This window comes from Pyrus communis, chromosome 12 (assembly GCF_041283825.1).
Source record: "Pyrus communis isolate YQ-2024b chromosome 12, ASM4128382v1, whole genome shotgun sequence".
In the NCBI taxonomy this organism is placed as follows: Eukaryota; Viridiplantae; Streptophyta; class Magnoliopsida; order Rosales; family Rosaceae; genus Pyrus; species Pyrus communis.
Genome location: NC_142576.1, coordinates 21,908,984 through 21,922,580, shown reverse-complemented (window position 1 = coordinate 21,922,580; position 13,597 = coordinate 21,908,984). Strand labels below are relative to the sequence as shown.

At 36.0% G+C, this 13,597-nt stretch overlaps 1 pseudogene; it reads left to right on the top strand.

Annotated features, from left to right (window-relative positions):
* The first annotated feature begins 4,169 nt into the window (after positions 1-4,169).
* Positions 4,170-7,540, top strand: LOC148692500 (G-type lectin S-receptor-like serine/threonine-protein kinase At4g27290; annotated as a pseudogene).
* Positions 7,541-13,597: the final 6,057 nt, after the last annotated feature.

Below are 13,597 nucleotides of genomic sequence, written 5' to 3'. Positions count from 1 at the left end.
TATTTGTGTTGAAAAATCTGTTAAACCAACTGGTTCTTTATCTAACTTACTAATTTCTTTCAAAGCTTGGATATATTTTCTGCTAGTTCTGGAATCGGTCATTAAACTAATAATTTATTTATTTTATTATGCAACTTATGTACTTGTTCACTCAACTCTTTTTGCACTAATTGATTTTTTATAACTTCTAATTTTAACTGCTCAACTATTTCTAGCGATCTAAGTTCTACTTGCTTAGGCTTACTATCTATGACGTCAACAAGCTCTTTTATCTCTCTTTTGCTATGAAACCTTTGAATATTTTTATTATTGTCTTCTAACTGAGATGTAATATAATCTAAATTTTGTCTAATTGTTTTTATGGAATTTTTCTGAAAACGCTCTTACAACTGGTTTAACAAATGATTATGCTTATTATTTTCTAATTTTATATTTTTTGCTTGACTAATAATAAGATCTACAATACTATTGGCTTGTGGATTTTCTTCACTATGCAAAATATGATTATACATTCTCAATGGAAAATAACAAACTAAACTATCTAGGTCTAAGGTTATTTTTCTTTTTTAAGGTTCACTAATTTCTAAATTAAGATAATCTATCATGAACTGTAATATAACTTTCTCTAAAGTTACGGTTAACTGATTTCTAAGAAACTCTATTTCTTCTCTCAGGATCTCTAAAGTTTGATTTGTTGCTCCTTTTGCTTCTAGAACTTTGTGTTGCACTTCTGTATTATTATATTTACGAATAAATGAAGGATGTTCAAGATAACCAAGATAAAACTCCTGCTTCTTCAAGGTCCTGCATATTCTTTTGGATATATATGTTAATCTTCTCTTTATGTTATTTATAGTTGGGTGTTTGGGACAATAATTACCTGGTGGTTGTGGTTAACAAGGTCTACAAGGACAATAATATATGTTGTTCATACAAAATAAACAAGTGTGATATCAGTTGTGTTAATGACTTCCGTCCTCAAGGTACTTTACTATTATAATTGTACTATTAAAATGTTAAGCTTGGCTCTGATACCATATTTGCATAGCAAGGCCCGGTTAAATAGTCGGATGACCGTTATAACAACTAGACATAAAACCTTGCACTGGAACTCAACATGTTTCAGCATGACGGCCACTCACAGTACAAGTATAAGGCCTTAAAGGCTGAACTCAGAGGTACAAAGAACTCAGAGGTACCCTGGTTAATGTCCAGTTATTTGTATGGTAAGCATTCAACTATAACAGAGTGCTCGAACAAAGTATGATCGTCAATTTAGAAGGTTAATCATATAACTACAATAGCGTTTCCTTGTCTTGGACTAGAAGTCCAATTAAACAAACACACTAAAGAAAGAAAATAAAGCTTACTTTAAGATTTGGAGATTGCTTGAGTATGTACACCTGAACTTTTATTGATATATAGAATGTTAACAAAGACAGTTGTTTAGAAGAAAGTGTTTACAAGGATGCTATGAAGACTATGGATGCTTGAGAGTATGAAGATGGTGTGAGTATATGGCGAGAGTAGGGTATTCAGGTGCTGAGATGTTGAGAGGTATGCTTTTAGAATGAATGAAACGCCACTTATATACAATGGTATTAAAATTATTTATAATAAATGGTGTGGACATCTCTTTGGTACTTGTCATTTGTCACTACGCTTTTACTGTTGCTGAAATTGTCAGCACTGTTTCTGAAACGTGGCTTGATTTTTGCTTTGCATGTGAACTAGCTTGTTTCCTTTTGCATGTGAATTTGCTGCATGGTTTGTCTCCTAGTGCCCAATTTTTACTTTTGCATGTGATATCCCTGAAATGCTCTTTCCCTTGTCTTCTTTTACATGCCCATTTTGGGTATTATTGAATTGTTTTGTCCTCATGATTAAAAGGAAAGTTTTTTTTTTTTGGGGGGGGGGGTGGTTTTGGTTAGTTTTCCATAAATAAAAAGCCACCACTCGTACCGTCAAGGTTTTGACTTATCATCGATCAATAAAATTTCTCTCGTATCATCGAGATTTTCTTGAAAAAAAAAAGAGTTCGGTTCAAAGTTGTTCTCTTGTTCCATGGCTACTAACCAGCTTGCTTCACGAGGTTTTGACTTCTTGAAACAATTCATTGAAATAGCTCGGCTATTTACACTCATTTTTACATCTCACTCATTTCTTTTTATTTCTGACGTCGTATTGAATGAATTAAAGAAGATCAATCAACAAAAACTAACAAGTGTGTGTGAGAGGTAAAAAAAAAAATTGTGTGAATAGGAGTACCCATATCGTTTATGCTCTATGCTTTTTATGTTCCATGTCCAGACACCTTATCAATATTATCATTTTGTTAACCAAATTAATATTATCATTCTATCATGTTTGCCTGATACTGTTTGGGCTTTACATACTGAATTTGGCCGATGAAATGTGAGAAGTTGGAAGGTCATGACTCTCGGCCTAATGGTGATCCTTCGTGTCAGTTGGCTTTCTCAGCCCAAAGAGGCATGACTTGATTGAGTCCTAATAGAAGTAGGATTACTAAGGGATTAGACTTAGAAGTAACCCAGTCGAATCTTGGTTAAATTGAAATTATTAATGATCAAGATGAGTTTTGATAAAGATTCGAATTATTCTAGGAATCAAAACATATGGCTGATCAAATAAAAATAAATTAAGTGCATAAAGAGACTGGGTTTAGAATCCTAGTTCAAGTCAAAGAAGGAGAGACAACTAGAGATTGTGTTTCGGTTAAAGAGAGGATTGAAGAGATAACGTCAAGGATATCCAAGTGGATGCCGAGAAGGAATAGTAAGCTTGGTTATCATGAAATCCACCTCTATAAATAGAAGTGATTCTGCAATGTGAAAAACCTTTTCAACTCAACACACAAACTCAAACGCTCTATGAGAACACCTACAAGAAAAATACTAATTAGCCTAGCACATCTTTAGTTTGAATTAACAACACTGTGTTGGTAACCAACGACACATTCAATTTGGATTAACACTATTGGAGCCATAAAATCAGTCAATTGAGAAGTACCTTCAATTTAGATTAACAACACTACTTTAAGTTTGGTTGGTTGGTTATCTATCCAAGCCTTAGCTAGCGATGAGTCTCAAGTTTGGTTGGTTATCTATCAAAGTCTTAGCTAGCGAGGAGTCTTTGATTCTTTCACCGAAGAGGTCACTTCATTAGCTCCCTTGCAAAGTTAAGTGTTATATGATTGGTTACTCCCAAGTGCACTTCAAAGTTCGACATTCAGACGGCCAAACAACATTCACCATAAAGACGCTCATATCCTTTGAGTATCTTTGTCCCTACAGTCTGATGCCGATTCAGCGCGCTCATACTCTTACGAATACAGTTGAAGCTGCCGAACTTGATGAAGAAGATTATGAACTTCGCAATGAATTAAGTAACCTTGTCTTTCAAGTTCTAGAACACAAGACCAAGAGTGTTCCTTCCTCGGTTACTTGATAGTTGCCTTAATTCATGAGGCCGTACTATTAGCCTTTAATGGTTTTCTTGGTTACTTGCTGCCTCAATACATTGCTTGCAATTTTTTTTTTCCGTAGTGTTTTTTCAGGGTTGTCTCATGTATTGTCGTATCCATTGATGGTTGCCAGTAGGCTAAGCTTTTGCCTCAGGTTTTGTTTTTTCTCTCCCCAAGTATACTGTCACCTTAGATCACGGTTGCCTGGGCTATCCCTTAGTTCATGAACGCTTAGATTTCTTGATGTCCTTATTCACGGTTGCTTTGATTATTTTGATGCCCCAATTCATGGTTGCCTCATATATTTTTCGCTGCATCGATTCACTTCACGGTGTACTGCATATCTTTCTCTCGGGATGAGAGTAGCTATAAAATTCACTTTTGTTCATGCATTCAACGGGCCTGTATATTACAGTGCGTCTACCAGCGTCAATCGATATGGTCAAATTCATCGGCTGGCTGTCAACTCACCCCTTGTGGAATGGCACGTAATAGCGAACTTAGTTGTCTTTTCAAACCAAGGAACCCAAGTCTAACTGAATACTTGACAATGTTACGTGTTTTCTACTTTGCCCTGAAATCCCAAGAGCTAATCCAAGAGCTACTCGATTGACTGGCATAGCCTTTTGTCGCTGCTTTATCTGCCTGAATTCGTGTAAACATTTTTGCTTCTTCCAACTACTCTGTGGAAATGATACCAATGCAATCCTTGACAAGGTTTTTCATGTCTTTGTTTCTATTCTCCTTCCTAAGAACCGCATCTGCCGCTACACCAGGAACAATCACTCCTAGTCGATCTATTAGAGATGGTGAAACTCTGGTTTCGGCTGGTGGAGACTTTGAACTGGGATTCTTCAGCCCTGGTAACTCGAAAGGCCGGTACTTGGGGATATGGTACAAAGTTTCTACTGATACAGTTGTTTGGGTAGCCAACAGAGAAACACCACTTGGTGATTCTTCGGGATGTCTGAATCTCACTCAGCAGGGAGTTTTAGTCCTCCTTAATAGCTCAAACAGCATTGTATGGTCATCGAATTCATCAAGAACCGTGGGGAATCCAGTATCACAACTCTTGGATACTGGAAATCTTATTCTAAAAGACGGAAATGAAACTAACCTTTATAACTTCTTGTGGCAAAGTCTCGATTATCCTTGTGACACATTGCTGCCGGAAATGAAGCTTGGTTGGAACTTAGCAACCGGTTTAGAGAGGTATGTCTCGTCTTGGTAGAGCACAGAAGATCCTGCTCCGGGAGAGTTTTCACTACGGATAATTCGCCATGGCTTACCACAACTTGTTAGTATGAAAGGAGAGAAGATACAGGTTAGAGGAGGGTCATGGAACGGCATTCATGTAACAGGATATGAATTTTGTGGAAGAAGGGACATAAATCCAATAGTTGGGGTTGAATTTGGGTTGAACAAGGATGAGGTCTAGTATGAGTACACGCTCTAAAACAGGTCGGTGTTCTCCAGATATGTATTGAACCCGTTAGGCATTGGGGATCAGTTCACATGGGTGCACCAAACGCAGAGTTGGGAACTTTCCTTTACATTCCCTGCAGATCGGTGTGAAAATTATGCCTCGTGTGGTGCATATACGACTTGCAATATCAATCACGCTCCCATATGTGCTTGCTTGAAGGGATTTGCACCAAAATCTCCAAAGATTAGAACTCAGGATACTGGTCCGATGGGTGCATTCAGAAGACTCCGTTGGCCTGCAGCCATGGAGATGGCTTCATAAAGTACAATGGGATTAAATTGCCAGACACATCTTCGTCATGGTTTAATAAAAGCATGAGCCTCAAGGAATGCAGGCGATTATGTTTACAAAACTGCTCATGTAGGGCATGTGCAAATCTTTATATCAGGGGAAGAGGAAGCGGCTGCTTGCTTTGGTTTGGTAACCTCGTTGACAAAAGAGAAATCACTATTAGCGGCGTTCATGACCTCTATATACGGATGGCAGCGTCAGAAATAGGTAGCTCTTAGACTTTTATTTTCTTTCCAATGCTGGTTATAAAGGTCACTACATATATTTAAGAAGGTGAAATGGGGTTTTGTAGATCAAGGTCCATAATAAAAGGCAGTAGTACATGTTTCTACCAGAAAAGAAAGTTAAAAGCAACCTGGCTAAATGAAGCTAATGTTTACATTTACTGCAACATGATAGATTGCACACATGAAAATTTTGATTTGGGATATTTCCGATCGCAATGGGCAAAAGCTACCAATTCTTATCAGCTCCGCAGTTTTACTCCTAGGAGTGCTAATAGGTGGGGTCGATATTGTGCATACGGAAGAAGAGAATCAGAAATGAAGGTAAGTATCTCAGACAATGACCATGACTTTTATTTTATTTCCGGATATCTAATCATAAGATTCGGGAACAAAAACCTGGACAATGAAAAATGCAGTAGATAAGGTGTTAGTATTTTATTTCGAAACTGTATATCTTTTTACCCATACTGAAGAGAGCTCCTACTATTTCAGGAGTCGGAAGAAAGGATCTCAGCAAAGAGTACCATGGAGAAGACAGGGAAGAAATGGAGTTACCGCTATTTGACTTCACCACCGTAGCCAGAGCGACTGATGACTTTTCAAGCAGCAACAAGCTGGGAGAAGGTGGTTTTGCACCTGTGTACAAGGTAACATAAATTTAAACAACTAAAATACCCTATTTTGTCATACAAAGTGTAAAACTTTTTGAAATGATGATGCATAGGGCACATTGATGGGAGGGAAATAAGTTGCAGTTAAGAGACTTTCGAAGAGTTCTGGACAAGGAATGAGAGAGTTCATGAATGAAGTTAAGCTTATAGCCAGACTTCAGCATCGGAATCTCGTAAAGCTCCAGGGCTGTTGCACTCAAGAAGATGAAAAGATTATAATATGTGAATTCATGCCTAATAGAAGCTTAGACTTCTTTATTTTTGGTACGACTCCCTCCGAAGCCAACCATGTGGCTTTTATGTCATACCATCGTTCACTTTCAAACTTATTATACCAGAATTCAATGTGGCACTGATTAACAGGCTTAAAATTTTTTCAGATCAAGAGGGACAAAAATTGCTCCATTATTGATGGGATTGCTCAGGGACTTCTTTACCTTCACCATGACTCTAGATTAAGGATTATCCATCGAGATCTAAAAGCTAGCAATATTCTCCTTGATAATAATATGAACCCAAAGATTGCAGACTTTGGCCTCGCCAAAATATTTGACAGTGATCAAAGTCAGGCCAATACAAATAGAGTGGTCGGAACCTAGTAAGCACGATCAGAATTGTTATATGATTTATATTTCACTTTGTGCTGTTTTCCTGAAATCCTTTCTCACTGCGATTTTGATTTGGCAGTGGTTATTTGTCTCCTGAATACGTCGTAGATGGAATTTTTTCGATGAAATCTGATGTCTACAGCTTTGGAGTTATACTGCTAGAGATGTTGAGTAGGAAGAGGAACAGGGGATTTACTCATCCTGATCACCACCTTAACCTTCTTGGACACGTAAGTATAACAAACGAGGTGCTGATATTTTACTTTAATGAAACTAGTGAGTTATACGGTGCAAACTTCGAAGCACCCCCTCATGACATGCCATTTAACATCATAGAATGTCTGCAGCAAAGCCCCTTTTTGCATATTATCCTACTAACATATCATACATGTTTCAATTTTTTTCAAGGCATGGACACTATGGATGCAAGATAACAACTGGAACTGATCGATGAGATGCTTTCTGATTCGTACATAAATGAAGTTGTAAGGTGCCTTCATGTGGGGCTGTTATGTCTGCAAAGAGTACCTGAGGATAGACCAAGAATGTCATCTGTGGTTCTGATGTTGAGCAGTGATGTTGCCATGCTGCCTCCAAACCAGCCTGATTTCTACACGGAACGAAACGTCCCCGAATCACCATCAAGGACGCTTCCGTGTTCAGAGAATACTTTCAGCACTACGTTGATAGAACCTTGGTAGATCATCATTGGTTAGTCCTTCAATATACTATCACAAAACGTGTTCGGAATGTTGAAATGAAGCTTATAGTCTTAGCTGGGAAACAATGAGACATGAGATTACTGTTAGTAATTTTAATGTGGAAATGAATGTGATCAACTAAATAATAGGACTACGTACTTGTTTAAAACATTTCATAATGATATAGATTTAACCAATACTCACATATCACTTACTTGCAGAGTTAAAGTTGACAAATATCATAAGGTTAAAGTTGAGTGGGATAAGAAAATGAATAATAAGAAATAAATAGCCTGCAATGACAGATGAAGAAAAAAAGGCTGGAAATGGAGAATCAAGGAAAGAATTGAGAGCAACTTACATGTTCCTGAGCTGCATGTTCTTACTCTCCCACAATTGAAAGCAACTTACATGTAACGGGTTTATTGTTATTGTGATGTTTTGATTGAATAATGTATTGTCATGTGGAAAAAAATTTACACACGACAATACAATATTGTACAAATAACAAAAAACTCGTTTCATACAAGTCATACTGCTCCGAAGGAAAGAGAGGAAAGAGAGGAAGTGTGTGTACAAATGTGTAGGGCAGGGCTGGGAAAGTGTTAATAAAAAGCCAATTTGTTTGATTCAAAAGTAGTTTATCTTGTTCCATACAGAGCTACCAATCAGTTTACTTAACGAGGTTTTGATTTGTTGAAACACTCGATTGAAATAGATCGGCTAATTGGTCTGAGACTCAGAGAGAAACCAAAGAAAAGCTAAAGAAAGAATCAGTTCTAACTGCTCTTGATATATTTTATTGACAAACAACTCCTTTGATTTGTACTCTTTGTTTTTTATGTTCCATATCCAGCCACCTTATCAGTAATAGCCTTAGTACTAGCCTTCGTGCACATGCGTGGGAAATAATCAGTTCTAACTGCCCTTGATGTATTTTATTGACAAACAACTCCTTTGATTTATACTCTTTGTTTTTTATGTTCCATATCCAGCCACCTTATTAGTACTAGCCTTCATGCATGCGCTCACGCACGTCCAGAAAACATTTTTTTGAATCATGGCGTGCTACTCACAACTTACACATTTTAAATGTATTTATATGTGTACATTGACAAAAGAAAAGTCAAATATTTGAAGTAAATGAATAATTTTAGATCATGTTAGAAGAAACCCCTCATAAACCAACTAAAACAGCTGAATTTACATAATAAAATCGGTCTCTATAGAATTTACATTAAGAATAGAGAAAATAATATTTAATAAACAATTGATTGAATCACATTATTGCTAGCTCATTGGGAGGCTAAGCCCACCTCCTCCCCCTTAGTGTAGATAATATCTTTTGTTAAAAAAAAATAATCATTTGACAATTAATTTAATCACATTATTATCCGCATGCGAAATACCTTTTTTTTTATAATTGACATTACACGCCTCTTAAGATATTTCGAATGTGTTTAAAAATAGAGAAATTAAATCATATTATTGCTAACCTATTGTGGATACTAATTATTAAAAAAAAAAAAACTGCACCAAAAAATTAATTATTAAAAAAACACTGTTAAAATTACAAAATTACCCTTGTATTATTTTATGCATTTTTTTTTTGCTACTTTTGATTTTTTTGGCTGAGGGGCATTTTGGCCATATTATTTTTTGTCAAAGCCGTGGCCACAAAGTGGGGCTCTGGCTTTATATATAGATTATCATTCAATTTCTTTAATTTGCTAACCAAAATATTATTACCATTTTGTCATGCTCGTTTGATACTATTTGGGCTTGAAATATTGGATTTGGGCTGAAGAGAGGTCACTGAAGTTAGAAGGCCACGATGCTTGGCTCAGTGGTGATACTTTAAGCCTGGTTAGTTAGCTTTCTCAACCCAAAGAAACATAATGGAAGTAGGATTACTAAGAGATCATACTTAGACATAGCTCAGTCGAGTCCTGGTTAAATTGAAATTATTAAGGATTAGGATGAGTTTTGATAAAGATTCAAATTATTCCAAGAATCAAAACCTATGGCTGATCAAATAAAAATGCATTAAACCCGTGTTTGTTTGCCTTCACTAAACTTCACTGGACTGGACTAAATATTTGGCTTGGATTCCTAGTTTGTGTTTGGTGCAAGTAAGGACTAACATTAATGGACCAAAGTCAGACTCGTGTAAAAAAAAAAAAAACCGTATAGGATTGCTAATCATGTACACAAAAAGAAAGAAAAAGAAGAAACCTCAGAAACATTCCGCTGGCGTGTATTTTCTAGCATTGAGTAGAAGAATATGCAACTTGTTTGCCCCGTAATATAAACTCACAATTTTTGTAAATAGTAACCTAGTTATTCTCTGTTGGAAATTTTGAGTAGAAATTTCATTGTCCCACATTGGTCATTACCAAATTGTTCCCTCACTTTATAAGGTTTTGTCCTTTATAGAAAGTGATTGGAGTGATGGACCATGGATAATAAAATTGGGCTCAACCTTAGGGTTGAGCTTTGGGGTGTACTAATTAATTGATAATTAATATCAAAACATGTGCCTTGGGCTTTTGGGTTCTAATAATTAAATTTTGTAGTTAATTTCAGATTTAATTAATTAATTAATTATTTTTTATATGAAGTGATGAAAGAACGCCAGAGAGCAAATCACCCCTCTGAGAAGATGTCTCCCAACAGACGCATCACATGCTTATACCTGTTGCGAATAGATATAAACCTATTATATATACATTTATCTGCATGACATTTAGAACACAGAAAAATAAAATTCTTCTTTTACAATCCCAAACCTTCTTATTAAGAGAACCACAAAGAAATTCGCCAGAAGTCAAGTTTTTCGGTGCTGGAATTCTGACATAGATCATTGAATCTTGGTGAACCAGACGTCCGTAGAACTACAAGCACTGAGTAGGGACAAAATTTCTATTTCAAGGACATTGCGGTACGCAAACCTCAATCTTCAATATGTGTTTAATATTATTTCGTTTTGTTCATACTCTGTTAAATTATTTATTCGCATTTATTATTTATTAGCATATATAAATTTATCATTGATTGTTGATATTTATCCAACATTCTCTGTAAGCTCACAATTTTCTCTTAGTGAAGATTTTGATGTAATTTCCTTATCAAAAAGTATATTTAGCATTTTAGACAAGTGATGAAGTGCTTCCTGAAAGAAGCACATAACTAATGCTTCTTTCAAAATTCATTTCTAATTGCTTTTGGAATTCAAAAACACTTTCATCAAAAATGTTTTTAGTCATTTTAAAAGCATTTCCAAACTTACCTATATATTTTTCTTTATATGGAAAAAATGTGCTATATAACTATTATTATTATTGGTAGAAAATCTAATAACCATGCAAACAGCCTCTGAACTCTAACTTCCTGACCTCATATTGAAATACTTCATTCTCGAAAGTTGTTCATTTGCCCAATACCTATAACATATCCAAATTTCACAAAACTGCAACGGTGTGATAGTTTTAGATGTTTGAAACACAACCCAATTTCCAATTCCACAGATGGACAACCATCTTATAGTGCCAAAGACCCCATTTTCTGTAGCTCAGATCAAAACGGTTTCTTCACGAAAGTTATTCGTTATCCTCTTATCTATATCATAATTTGGATTATATCCAACAATTTGATCTTTCTACAATTCTCAGACACTACCGTTGATACATGACCACAGTTAGAAAGAAAAAGGGAAGTATAGTAAGTTAATATTTACTTTTCCCTTATCATTATTAATCTTGTTATTAATGCGATTGGTGTGGTATAATCCCTCATTATACACTATATATATTTGTTTGCACCCGATTTTACACTATTGGCTGGAGCAATCAAGGCCGTTGAATGGGCAAGATTCTAGGCCGTCGGATGACTCTGAACATTAAGAGGCCATGATCTTGCACGCACTCGGTCCGTATACTTTAAGCCGTTAGGTGTAGGAAACTACATTAGATATTACTATTTTATTAGTAATTTTAATATAGTGATTTATCTTACGGTTATATCTTGAGAGTCAAACAAATGAAAGAGGTTGCATTGCAATAAGGACTCTATGTGGTTACGTGTTGTGCATTGGCTTGTTCGCGGCCTAACCAACGCGGAAAAATAGTACTTATCAGGATTTAGGGATAAGACAGCATGCAAAGGTGGGAGATGTGATCAGATCGAACCTTTTGATAATGCATGGCCTGTATTTAGTTGAAAGGATATGATATTGCAAGTGAAATTGGTGCAATTATTTTGCAAGTTGCGTTGCGTGCATGGATGCATCTGAGCAAAAATAAAGGAGATGCCGCACTCTTTGGTTTTCTAGCAATGGCATATTTCAGTTTAAACTGGAATTGTCATGATGATCTGGTGAATGGGTGATAAGATATGGCACGTGGTGCATGGAAATTTGGAGTTGGCAACAATTCTAAATATGAGCCTCATCAAGTGACTAGTGTATCTAGTCTTAATAGAAGGAAAGTGCAATTGTCAACCCTTTCAAGATATCGAGATGATGGCAAGGGTTTTTGTGATAATTATCTCAAGAAAATTGTTCTGCTATCGATTGGAACTACATGGGTTGGCTAGTAAGTTTTCGGTTATTATAAAAACAAGAGGTCGTGCAACATGGAAAACCCTTCCAATTCAACACACAGCTGCCCTGTGCAAACCTCTCAAACACGTTGAAATTTTTATTTCTTTTTTCCTGCCAACACATATTCAATTTGGATAAACAGCATTGTAGAGGCAATCAGCAACATCTTCAATTTGGATAAACAACACTGGAGCCGTAGAATCAGCCGACCGAGGAGCACATTCAGTTTGGATAGCCAACATTGCTTCGAGATCAATTGATTACCTGTCCAAGTCTCGGTCAACAAGGATTTTCGAGTCCTTGTTGGAAGAGGTCATCTCATCAGCCTTCTAGGCGAAGTGAGGTGTTACCAGGTTAATACATTCGGCATACTAAAAATCGAATTTAATATTGAACTTCACAAAACTAGCAACCTTGTCTTTAGGCTCTAGAACCCGAAGGCCTAGACGTTTTCCTTCCTCGGCTGTAATGAGATCAAGAAGTCAGCAGCGTGCCCAATGCCACTTCAACATATTTTACTCACCGGCTGAACTCGACTGACGAGTTGGCACGCCCTGCATTCGATCGAAAGACGTAGTTAGCTTATTAATTACACAGCCTGCGCGCATGTAGGCTAAGTAGTTTTTAGGATCAACAATATTATAATGTGAATGACGTGCGCGGCATTGTCGCCCTTCTTATAATAATAATTATTGCATTTAAGTTTTGATATTTATGTGAATGGTGCTAAATTAAAGCCATTGTCACAATCATTACTTATTTAAAGCAATTTATTTATAATGGCTAGAATTACCCCCCTTTGCTTTAATTTATTTATTGTACTACATTTTTTATGATGAGTATATATAAGACCTAAAACTCCTTAACCAAATTAGAACCTAAAGTTCCTTGATCCTCATCATATAAAAGAATTGAACCTGAAATTCCATCATATAAAAAAATCGGACACGAAGTTCCTTGATCAAAAATTAAAACTTGAAGTTCTTGAATCAATTAAGAGAACAGCAGTTCCTTAACTTAATTGAAATGACGGCCATAAACACCTCAATCCACGGACTATTAAATAAGGACCAGAAGTTCCTTGGTTCATGTAAATGAGGACCATAAATGCTTAATCCATGTACAGATTAAGTATGGGCATGAATTTGAAAAATATGAATCTAAGGGTTCTAATAATGTCGGTCTGGAGAATATATTTTGAGTACATATGTATAATGTTTTGACCTCAAGCTCAAAATATAAATAATGTTAAGAACTTGAAGTTCTAACATTTTGTTTAGACATGTGTTTATATGGTATGAATTAATTATCGCAAGTTCCGTCATACCTAAATTTCTTCCTTTTTGGGAATAAGAAAATGGTGAACTTAACAAAACTCGATTTTGTTACCATCGACATCTTATACAAGAGATACTTTTCCTGAATTCATAATGCCCTTGAATTCATGTGGAAGCATATGATATTAAAAAACATTTTTGCTTAAAAGTTCATTGAATCATATTCATGGAACCATAACTTTCTTGATTCAT